The sequence below is a fragment of the Scleropages formosus genome, chromosome 17, assembly GCF_900964775.1.
Source record: "Scleropages formosus chromosome 17, fSclFor1.1, whole genome shotgun sequence".
Taxonomy (NCBI): Eukaryota; Metazoa; Chordata; class Actinopteri; order Osteoglossiformes; family Osteoglossidae; genus Scleropages; species Scleropages formosus.
The window spans coordinates 15,859,954-15,872,717 of NC_041822.1; positions in this window are offsets into that span (position 1 = coordinate 15,859,954).

Below are 12,764 nucleotides of genomic sequence, written 5' to 3' on the forward strand. Positions count from 1 at the left end.
TGCTGGTTTACAGTAGTACTTGTCTCTAAGAACCATTGAGTGTATTTTATTTATAGTTATCAAAATGCATCACTCTAGCGGTATATAAATATCAGTTTTGTTATTTACATTTGGGGATTATATTCTGATTTTGCCTGAAATTCTCTTTTCTAGCTTCTGTTTATATTTATTTGTCAGCTGTGTGTTACTTTAGAGAACTGAGTACGGTTGATCTGTGTCACTGTGAAATTAATGTACCTTTAATGGTGGAAAAAACACCTCAACCAAACAGAAATATTCAATGTATTCAGTGCTTTAATATTCAGATAAGGAATTCATTAAAATCTGTGTACCCTCCTGTGCATTGTGGACTCTGAGGGCTTACAGGGCTGTAAACACACACACGCAGGCACACACACAGTCTGTAAAACCATTTAAAAATACTAACATGATTGCTCCCCCTTGTGGACTGTAGTTGGTAATACACATTCATTGTGGATAATTGGGAATATCACCATTATACCAATCACGACTTCATGTATGAATAAAGTTTGAAAACACAACTGTTTAAAGTTCATTCCACAGTAAAAGTTCTGCACTTTGATGACAAATATGCATTTTTCATTCTCCAAGCAAGGAATTAGATTCAGACACTTACCAGAAGGATTCTGACCTCCTCCTGGCACAATTTCTCAGCTGATGCACAGTCCTGGACATTAATTTTCTGTTCACTTAATCTTGTTTTAGTACATTTGGATGGATGCTTAGAATCATTAACATGCTGGAATGTCTTTTTTGATCAAACATAAATTTCAGAGCAGAAACCAGCAGGTTTTTGGCCAGCATATCTACCCTGCCCACTTTCCCTCATAATAACCCAAAAGTAAATGAGTCTGCCCAGATATTTCTCATGAGAGGTAGACTAATTTATGAAACTCTTTCCTTCAACAGCAAATCATGTTCTAAGGTTCAAAAAAGGATGGGAGCACCACCTGGAAGAGTTGTTAGAGTCCTCCTCTAACAACTGAAGGATCCAGGTTCAAATCTCACCTCCCACTGCTGTGCCCTTGGTGATAATAGTTACTCTCAATTGCTCCAGTGAAAACTACCTACTAGGATTAATGTATATTTTTCAGCATCTTAGTACAGAAACCTCACATAGTAAGTCACTTTGGAGAAAGGCATCAGCTAAATGAATGAATAGATTTTACAGATTTGTAATTTAAGGAGGGTGTCAAGAATAATGCATTGATGCGCCCTCAAAAAGTTACTTAAGATGTTGCATTTTGATGATGACAGTGTCTTCAATATATTCTTCATTTTGGCTTTACCTTTTTGTAACTGATCACATTTTCTCATAGTAAGGAACTGGAAAATGATTCCAAGCCCCTTCTCAGAAAGGCACTGCTTATGTTCTTAGCAGCTCTTATCCAAAGAAGTACAGATAGTTTACAGTTCTCTTTCCCCCCTATTATACCACTGAATATTTCAGCCAAGCAATACAGTCTGAGCTCTGCTCAGAGTTACATTGTAGGAACCTCCTGGGATTTAACCTGGCAGCCATGTGGTCGCAGGTGCAGTTCCTTAACCGCAACTTTTTAATAACGAGTCCTTGAACGTACTGATAATAAGCACTCCAGCACAAACTCAGCTTCTTTTGAATTTTTTATAGCCACCTTCCAAATTTCTAGAGGTCACTGCCAAACGTTATTTAGAATTCTCAGAATTTGTCTGTAACAAGAAATGCTGTTAATGGATTGCTGTTATTATGACTAATACTATTAATTCCCTTTAATACTCAGTGCTAACATCACCTCATCTGTAAAGTTCCTAAAGGATGAAATACAGTTACTGGATTTCAATTAATTAATTACATATAATTAAATGTTCTAAACAATGGTAACCTCCCTCATTCTCTAACTATATATGCATAAATAGCACATTTACTCATTATATTATACTTCCAGGCTTTAAAATATTTATGAGTGAAGCATTTTAAAATTCATAACACTCTGTTTTGTTTTTAATACTCTCCAGGTTCTGAAATTTTATTTTTGGCATGTTTGAACCAGAAGCTTGAACCTCAACTTCTAAATATGGATGTATAATTTAAATAATTATTTTAATTTGGCACTTTAATTAAGGATAGTTACAGTGCACACAACAAGCCCTTAAACTGTTTGTAGCAGGAAAGTTAAAAACCCTTCTGAAATACCTAATGTCTGGAAATACTCTACAGTGGCAACATATCTGAATGCCAAACAGCACACATTGTTTTCCCTACAGTTCTCAACCTTGGAACGTTTTTTTGTGTTTTAGGAATTCTGCATCTGAAAAATAAAATTATAGCATGATCCGAGTGCATGATCTTTGTGTTCTTTAAAAGAACATTTTTCAGACATACTAGCTCATTTGAAAAATTTCAGTTTTATAAACTGGTCATTTTCAGTTAGGGATGACACAGCATGGAGACAGTACTCAGAAAGGTACTCAGATTATTACCTTTACCAAAGCAGAAGTTTTGGTTTGATAATTTACTAAACACATGCTTGCACATACATTTTCTGGCTTAACATAGGTAATAATGAATATTTTATTTTTCATAAAACACTAAAGCATACTTTGTTCTAGTTCTACAGACATTGTAATATTGTGTACATTTTTTTTATGCCGTTAAACCAAATGACACTACGAGCTGGTGGGCAGTGCAACCCAGGCAGGGTTGGCATCATGGACAGCTCCCCATTGCCTGCCCCTGCCAGGCACTTATGGCATAATGACCAGCTGCTGCCAATAGAGAGGAATCACAAAGCACTTAAAATGCAGCTGGTGGGGGCTGTTGTGAGGGTGTAGGATGGTCTTGGTGTGTATGAGTCACAGGTCAGGTTTCTGGTTGCTTGGGGTTCCCACCCTCTTCCCAGGTAGTGGTACCTATTTTCAGTTTTGCTGGTTTGGTGCCTTTGTTTCCTGCTTCCATGTCAGAGTTGGCCATGGTACTCAAAACCAGTTTGGACTCCCCTCATAGATGAAATAGTTACTTTTATTTGGTTACTAGATGAATTTCTCCAAAGCAATAAATAATGGTCATTAGGGTTTAGCTGACACCTTTCTCCAAGGTGACTGATACATGGCATTAAACTCCCTTTGGTTATTCATCCATGCTCACAGCTGAGCAATGTAACACACTCTCACACAAAAGGCAATTTAGAGTCACCAATTCATCTTGAACACCTTAAAATGTCTTTGGACTCTTGGAGAAAACTAGATAATGTGGAGGAAACTGCTGCAAACCCCACACTGACTCAGCAGTTTTACACATTTTCAGATGCACAGCAGAGGTGCTGTGAGGCACCAGCAATGCCCACTGTGTTGCTACAAACACTGAATTTGTTACGCAAGTTTTATTACAATTAGCCAGGTTAAATATGTATTTTTCGCAGACAAAAAATATCATGAAAATTATACCAAATAGTCTTTTTAACTTTTAGACAAATCCATTGTTTCATCACTGCAGCAGCACTTTTAAGTATTATCTCTGGAAATATTCTAAGGTAAGGTATCGTATATGTGACTGTGGCCTTTTTAGCCCTACTTCAAGACACAGAAAGAAAGCCACCATTCCGGAAGACCATTAATGAGGCTTTGGCATGGACAGCAGTTGGGTAACAACCTGGGATTGCGACCGCTGTAGCCTTGGTAGCACGAGAACTACTATAGGCTTTACATAAATGGATTAATACTATGTGCTCAGCCTAAGATAAGCTCTGTCTCACTAGAGAAATAAAGAAACAAAGTCAACAGCGAGACAGACTGGGATTCGGCACAATTTATTTTTTGGTTTTTTCTCAAGTCTCTTGTTGAGGATCCAGCAAAGCATGGTGACAAGGGCCTCCAAAAGGGAGTCTCCTGTTATGAGCTTAGAAAGTATCTTTTCCATTAAAGTATTTTCACACTGTGTCCACCTTGATGTACACATGCTTCTGCTTGGGTGAAGTTTGGAAGAGGGAGGAGCTGGAAAGGAGGTGTTTTGATACTGACCACCACACCCGTGAAGCTGTGACTGGACAAAAGGCATTCACAGGCGGCTACCCTTCGCTGTATGACAAAAAGGTACACGCATCTTTTTGAGTTGGCTGGAAGTTGACCACATAACCTGCTGGCCTTCATTACAGCAATGGAATTCAAGTCCAAACCTTACCGTGCGCAGGATGTTAGTTTTCCATCCTGTCGGGCTCTTAAATTCTCAACGTTGATGGCTATTTTAACTGAATGTGTTGCACAATTCAATTCACGTTAAACCAAATGCACAAGCTGAAACCGCTGTCCCCTTTTCTACTCATTTTAATCCTAATTAGTGTTAATCAAGAAATAACTCAATCCTAAATGTGAAAGATTAAAGATATTTTTAAATGTTTATTTTCACACCAGAAAATAAAATACATCTTCTATTATTGTTAAATTAAACAAATCTAAACACATTTTTTCTTCTTTTAAAATCACACATTGTCTGAAACTGCTTGTCCCATGCAGGGTCGTGGGGAGCCGGAGCCCAACCTGGGAACATAGGGCTTAAGGCTGGGGGGGGGGGGACACAGACACAGGATGGGATGCCAGTCTGTCGCAAGGCACCCCAAGCAGGACTCGAACCCCAGACCTGCCAGAGAGCAGGCACAGGCCAAACCTGCTGCACCACTGCACTCCCAATATAATATAATATAATATAATATAATATGGATGAAATGGAGACACGTTGAAATAGAAAAAATGATGTGAAGTGGAAGACAGAGCCGAAAGACGAATCCAACTGCGGCTAAACCGAAAGTGAAAGTGCTCAGTCAGGCGAACCCCAGACCCACCGGAGAGCAGGACCCGGTCAAATCCACTGCCCTCTCTTTAATATCATAAATAACAATATTGTAAAGGTGTAAACAAATCATTTTTTTCTTAAAGGCTCCAGCTTGGCTGTGTTCAATCCACAACATTGACAGTTGTATCTGGGAACAGTCTGTTGAAGGAACAATAAGCACCAAGTGCAGCCAATTGTATAAATCAGTTAGTCAGGTAAAGTCTATGTAAATTCTGGAAGCCAGTAAAAGAGAAAACAATTACATATGTGTGTTGTAGTTTAAAGTTTATTACTGATGTGCCTGTCATTTAATTTGGTCAGTCTGAGTTTTGTTTTTGGCTTCTTATTTATTGCCCTGATTACATTTTCATTGTTAGAAGACGTTGGTTGTGGCTGTATATTTTTTACTATGAGGAAAAAGAATAAAAGAGCTGTAAATTCTCCCAGCTACACTGCCTAAAACCAGCATGCCCTGGCATGCTACAGTTCCATATTCAAATATGACTTTTCATGATACAAAGATTGCAATTACTTTTTTGACCTGTTTTTGAATTGTATGATGTACCAGGTAAAAATCTGGCTCAGTCAAGGCTCAGTAAGTAAGAGCTTAGCTGAACTGAACACACTGTGTACCCTCTCCATTGCAAAGTCTGGAGTTGAGCACTACTAGAGGATAAATGTATTTATCACTACTGACATGATCTACCTGCAAATTCCAAGGAGGTAGGGGTCGGTGAAGCCCAAAATTTCTGGCTGGCCCTTTTGCCCAACAGAATCTCAATTATATTACAATGGAATTCCATTTCTTTTTAATAACATGAACCAACTGTCTGATATACAGGGCAAGCATTTCATCCTCATGTCCTATGCTTCTGATGGTTGCACTTTCTTCCACGGGTCTCTCTCATCTTGGCTTTTCAAAACATACAGGGGTCTGTACACATTTAAAAATATTATCTCACAGATCATTAAATACAAGTGACATGCTGAAGGGGTTCACCCATAGTGTGTGAGTGACAGAGAGAGTGTATTCCACTGATGTATGGATGAGTGACCCATTTTAAATAGTGTATCTAGCAGTGTAAGTCACCTTGGTGAATAAGGTGTGTGGGCTGATAACACTTCATAGAGTTCATTGGAAGTCGCTTTGAGAAAAGCATCTGCTAAATAAATAAATGTAAATGCAAGTGACATGACAAAGACAAGCCAATCTGTGGAAAATCATGCAATAGTGATTTGAGTAAAAATCCACACATTATGTACAGTACTTGACACACACACACACACACACACATTTTCTACTTGACATTTATCTAAAAATGTGTGTGTATAACCTCTCACCTGTATTTTCAATACTGTAGACTAGCACAATGGTCCTGGAGGAACGTTGTTGCGTTTCACTGTATACTGTACCAGCTGTATATCGTTGGAATGACAATAAAGCCACTTGCCTTGACTTGACCCCCTAGGTACCAATGTCAAGGATTCCATAAAGATTTTTGTAAGGACAAAGCCCCCCTAAGAGGCAGTAATGAAAGTCAACCAATGTCTGTAATCACAACCAATAATATTCAAGAGCAACCTAAGGGCAAATATTTCAGAATGTTTGTTTTTGGTGCTCCTGCCAAATTTCTGCATTTTTTTCCTGTGCTTCATTAGTTTATATAAAATGTAATCACAGTGCAAATAGTTTATTTTATACCATGCTGATTTAATTTTTTCTTTTTTTTATTGAAACAGGACTAAAAAAGGCAGAAAGCCTGAGATAATCCATAGCTATTAAATATCATTCATAAGCCAAAAAGTATGGTTACATTGTTTTTTGCTTACAATGCAATTCATTATGTGATTGATAAAGCAGATATCCATCATGAAATTAAATAAACCAAAGCTTTGCTCTAATGTAGAAAAAATATAATAGAAAAAGGAGGTAAAAGAAGTGTGGTACAAAAACCTACCACACTACAGTTTTTCCCCAGATTTTTGTATCAAGCAAAAGATGGCCCCAAATAAATGAACAATTATTGCCTCATAAGAGCGTTATTTTCCATTCCAGTTCATCAAACTCAGGGGCCTCATTGTTACCGACCTGTCTGACCAGCGATCATAAAAAGGAGGTTATTCATACAATCTGTATGGAAATCCAATTTAAATGCAAAGCAGCCTATTTGTGGGGAACATCTGGAGGGAAACGACACGAGAAGTATGGTGTCATCTAAGTCATCGGAATATTCATCCCAGATGGGAAGAAAAAAAAACCCTGTTTGCAGGACACAATCTAAAATATTTTATGAACAATGGGGACATCACTGGACACTGTTTTATCAGTTTCACTGATGGTTTCCTGCATATCAGTCTTTGGAGGAACAGCAAGAATATTTTTTCAATTCAGACATACAAAACTATAAATGATACAAGCCCCCAAGGTAACAGTTTCATGCAGAAGACCCTAAGAGTCGTTGTATCTTGTTTGCATCTTGATAAGTATGTGCCGTGCTTTCAAAAGCACACAAACATCCAAGTGCTTGTGTCAATGAGTAAGTTTGTTTTGATAATTACAGCTTTGTAAATATCAAAAATTTGAAAAAGAGGTAGGTTATGAACATATTACAGAGGTCTTATAGGTAGGTAAGTCTTTGGGTTACCAAACACCTTATGAGCAAAATTTTATTTCAGTACAGCCGAATCTGTGATTTTTTTTCTTCTTTTCAGGGAAAGAACCTGTGGAGGTATTGGATGCATTCTTTTATAAACAGCACAAAGATCTGCTTTTCTAGAGAATTATGCATCAATGAAAATTGCACAGTTAACAAAAATCATACCAAACACTGTTACATCATAAATTTTAATTAATGGCACATGTCTTTGGTACAAACTGAGTTTTTCTTCATTGCACAATGTTTATAAATATTGTTTCATGCCAGTTTTAGAGAATGTAAAGTACAGCACGTTCAGCAGAAAACATTCTGTGCCATCCCGACATCTTGAAAGCATCTTAAATTCTTAATCAGAAAACATGGAAAGCTCTGAGATGTTCTGCCAACTTGTCATCCATTACTTTGCTGAAAGGATCTGATGCATGTTCCCATGTCTCTGTTCTCCTTTTCATAAGGCTATTTAATCTAAACTAAGGATGCATATACTCCAACACTCTTTTTAAATCTTGGTGAGAGCAGAAATGATGCAAGATAAAACAGAAAAGGGGAAACAGTATGAGAGCGACTCCATCTCAGGCTCTATATCTTCCCTCTCCATTCCCAATTGTATAGTGCTCTTGTCTGATTTTGGATTTATGTTCTTTCGTGCTAAATGAAACATGAATTTTTTGTTTTTGAACACTGACGTACAATTTTTTTTTTCTGTCTCGCATTGTTGTTTGAATTAAAGTATGTAGATTGTATAGGAAATATGGCATGTGATTGCGTTCAATCAGCTGTTTCTTTTGGTGAGATGATTCCACCAGTCCTGCAATCAGCTGTAATGTCTTAAATATGATTAAAACCCTCCTCCAGATCACGAGCACCTGGGTGGGTTTACAGGTTTGATTCATAATGCGGTACATTGCAGTGTTTAGATGCATGAGCCAGGAGAGAGACATCGAGGTTAGAGCTTACAATGAGTTCCATTTGGAGCTGGGCAGCAAGGTGCATGCTGGGAAAACGCACTGAAGTGTGTCCTATTGAAGCTTGTGGCACAGCACGTACACGTCCTTTAGTGCACACAATCCATCCAGCACTGTGTTTTCACTTTGCGAACAGGAAGAAAGTGGACCTAACGGTTACAAAAAAAGAAAAGGTGTTTTCACAAACACGCCGCTCTCTGTCAGTGTGGCAGGGAGGTAATCGCGCCTCTGTGGTCAGTTAAGGGAGCAGTGAACCCTGCGAGGCTGGATCTTATTTCAAGGCTTAATAGGTTATTATAGAGTGGCCAGCCCAGACGAGCACAGCAGGATGTGAAGCACTGGGGTACTGAAGAGGCCTACATCTGTGTTTTTTAAAGTCCTGCCAAAGTCGATCGAACTCGATACTGCATGACTCCAACACCGAGGAATGCAAGTTTCCTTTTTTTAAGGGAACGTTTGGCCAGAAACCCAATGAGATTTCCATATGGCAACCTTGAGGGTATAATCCAGGATTTCCTATAATAGCTATTACCGTGACAGCAAGTCTTGCATGAAACCTCATCAGGAACAATAGTTTCATTTAAAAATAAATCCCATTAATTATTTATTTACTCTTCGGTTTGTTTTTCCTTACCCTGTTCTTTGCCATCACCTATTCTGTTCTAGCACTTACCAGCAAGATGCCCGTGAGGTTTTGGAAGCCATTTCAGCTGTGGTTCAAGTGTGCATCTAAGAAAAAGTTTTGATCTGAGAACTGCAAAAAAAAAAAAAAAAAAAAAAAAAAAACTTAAGGCGGTGGTTTAATAATGTTACTTTATTGGTTACTGGTCTAAAGCCCACACATGTGGTATAAACTGTTTACTGAGACTTGCAATGTCTGCATGGACACAAACCAGAAGAATATAAGACAGTGGTTAAATGTTTTCATCTCAGGAGATGATTGCAACTACTTCGGTATCACGATAGATGTGAGTCGATGAACGCGAATGGGCACAACGGCTGTTATGAAGGGCAGTGCTTTCCTGACCATGGACACCACATTAAACACTCCATTTTATATTTTTTTTTATTAAATTTTACTACGCTTGTGTTTTGCACACCAGGGTAATGTGTGACTTTCAACTGTTCAAACGTGATTATGGACCTGGCGAGGCAATTTGTTACTATTTTAAAGTCTTGTTACCACGTCTGTTTGCAGTTAATGAAGGAAAGTGACACAAACTGCAGCCGCACAGATTTCAAAGGCCTGGTCTTGGCCTTGCTGAGAACACACAAATAAATAGGGGTCTGCAGTCTTCGTGAACTCTCTAGTCTGCAAAGCGAGGAAATACTTTCCACCGCTGCTTGTTTTTGTGGTTTTGTAGATTCTTATGAAAAATAAGTGTTCGTCTCTGGCAGTGGAATTCAGTGCATTTCATGCCAAGGGTTATATACTGTTTCTTTTCTTTAAGATTCAATAAATTGGACTTCCCAGAATGCCTAATGAAATCCAGGCCCCAGCCTTTTTTTAACTGCAGGTAAGAACACAATGGTCTGCTTGTTGGCCTGTATCACTTAATCTTCATTACACCCTTCTTGTGTTTATATTGAAGCCCTCTCATCATGGGGGCGAGGGACCTCCAGACTGTCACAAAGCAGGGAGCAGAGGGTCCTGGTCCAACAGGACTGCAGCCAGCAGGTCTGCATTGACCTTCAGATACAGGAGACAATTTCACGGGATTGTTCAAATCACAGTCTACAAAGCCCTCAGTGTTGCATTTTCGTTTTGAACCATGCATAGTTGGTGTTCACCGAAAAGCCTGAATATTGTTATGACACATCAGGTTAAAATGCAGCCTATGTTCAGTTGGTACACTCGCTTTTCATTAAGAACATAAAACACGAAAAATGCAGTATTTCACTGGGGGATTATTTAATAGTTCTAAATTACAAAATTGCAGACACTTGGGTTCAGAAAGGATTGAATTTTTCTCACCCGATTCTAATTTCACCGCATGTACTGCTCTTCCGGTACTGAAATTGTTCCCCTGTACCCTTATAGGACATCATTCCTAAGAGAGCTAAATGGATTACATTACATCTCATTCTCATGATATTGCTGATTCAGCTTAATATATGAACTTTAGACAGGGGTGAAGGACACTACAAATGTCATGTTAGGCTTTGGTTTGAATAAAACTGTGTGGGACATTGTGGAAACATCTACATCTTTGTTTATTCATTGAGCTTTTTCCTCTGATACGTACAATACAAACATTCATTTCACCAAGACAGAGAGATACAGATTCAAACATTCATGATTTTTGAAGTACAGTCAATTAGTCCATTACCACCTTTTTACCAGCATACATTGTATGCATTGCTGCATATAGAACTGAAAAGGTTTGTTCTTTTCTTTTAACAGATAATGTGCAAGTTTATGGAACAGATACATGACCGGGAAAGAAGCGAGCCTGAAAGAGATATGTTTTGAGACATTTCTAGAATGTTAACAGGGATTCAGCAGTTGGGAGGAACAGAGGGAGCTCATTCTACAACTATGGAGTACCAAGCTTGGGACCACCAAGCAGCCAGAGGTAGAGGACTGTAATCGGTCATCGGGTCCTGCAATTGTCAGAGGGCAGATCTTTTAATGGTTTGTAGGCCATAACTAAAGTATAGAACTTGATATTGTCATCTTTCTTGTAATAGCTGTTTGATTACCGTTTGTGAATGTTTCAAAATGTCCTCTCTCGTAATTAAGTACACTTCAATCTAAATGTATTTGTAGGGAATTATTAATTGACTACCTGGCTCCCAAGTTAGAAAAAAATTGCCCTTTGTGTATGTTGGTGTGTATTGCTTTGTTGCGTAGATGGGTGAATGACTGTGGGCCTTTAGTATAATACAGCTAGGACTGTAAGTTGCCTTGGACAAAAGGTGTCAGTTAAAAACTACTAAATAGCAATAATACTTAGTATTTGGAGAAAATTGTTTGCTACATAAATAAATTAAATACTAGTAATTATTAGTTAAATTAATAATTACAAATTTAGTACATGATTTAGTTTAGGACTTCACTGCTGATTGTGGAATAAAAAGTTAAGACACATGATAGGCTGATCTACATATTGCTCTGATCACAGCCATGGGATTTCACATTTTGAAGGAGTAAAGATTTGCGTTTATGGGTACACGTTCATGTGCTTTCTTGGATAAACAAACCCTGTTTTTTAACTTTATAGACCTAAAGTAACTGCTAATTTTTATACAACCGAAAGCATATGCTAAAATAAAATAGGCCAAGAGCATATTCATTAGCACTATCCTCCAGTCAAAACAAACATCACTTTTATGTCAGATTAATTATTCAACTGTGCTGAAACAGGATTTAGTCAGTGGTGGTCTAAATCTCATGATGGAGAGGATAGGGGAAAAAAAAGGTCTCTGGGAGTTTCTTCATTACTCTGTAGTCAGTCGCACTGGCGTTATGTTACAGAAGAGGAAGTCAACATGTCCATCCTGTTTTTTTAAAGCAGGACCTCCTTCGGTACTAGGAAGCTAAAGGTTGAGGGGGCCAGGTTATGTTATTCAACCAAGGAAAACCTGGGAGTAGAGCCGGAGCTGGCTGCCTCCTCCCAGTTACTGACAGTAATAGCGTTCACGTGCTTCCCATTTCTTATCCGTGTTTTCATTTTAATGGATCACTCTGTCCATTTGTCAACGTCAAGCCGACCCGAAAGGTATCCACTGAGCCCACTCTCACCGCTGTACCCCCAGCCCCCCACATTCCACCGGCTATCGGTTGGCTTTATATGGCCAAAAGCAGTGCTTGCTCCGGAGTGCAGACTGCCCAAACATCAGAAGTCGTTTCCAGATGTTGACACAGACAGACAGTAATTGGAGCTCACGATGGCTTCCAGCTGCAGTGGCCCCCGTCCAGCGAATTCTCAAAGGGAGCAAATGTTGTGTGCCATAACTCACACTGAAAAGTTTACATTAATAATAATAACATACTCTGCTGCCCTGCAAAGAAAAATGGACTTTGTGATTGCAATAATTGGCTGCTTTGTTTTCCTTAAATCCCTCTGAAGAGAGAAACAGATTGTTGGGCAAGTGCAGTACAGTATGATGCAATCGTAGCGGCTGGGGTGCAGGAGGTGCGGGGGGTGCGGGGGGATGCTGTGGGAAGGTAGCGGTCGAAAGGTTTGTACTATTCAGTGAATGAGCGCTTGGGTCAAAGGACAAGTCTGCAACCTCAACCTGACTCATCTTTCAAAACAGGTACATTTATTAAGTCAGGTCTGTTAATCTCCTCCTGTTGAACTGCCTGCTACA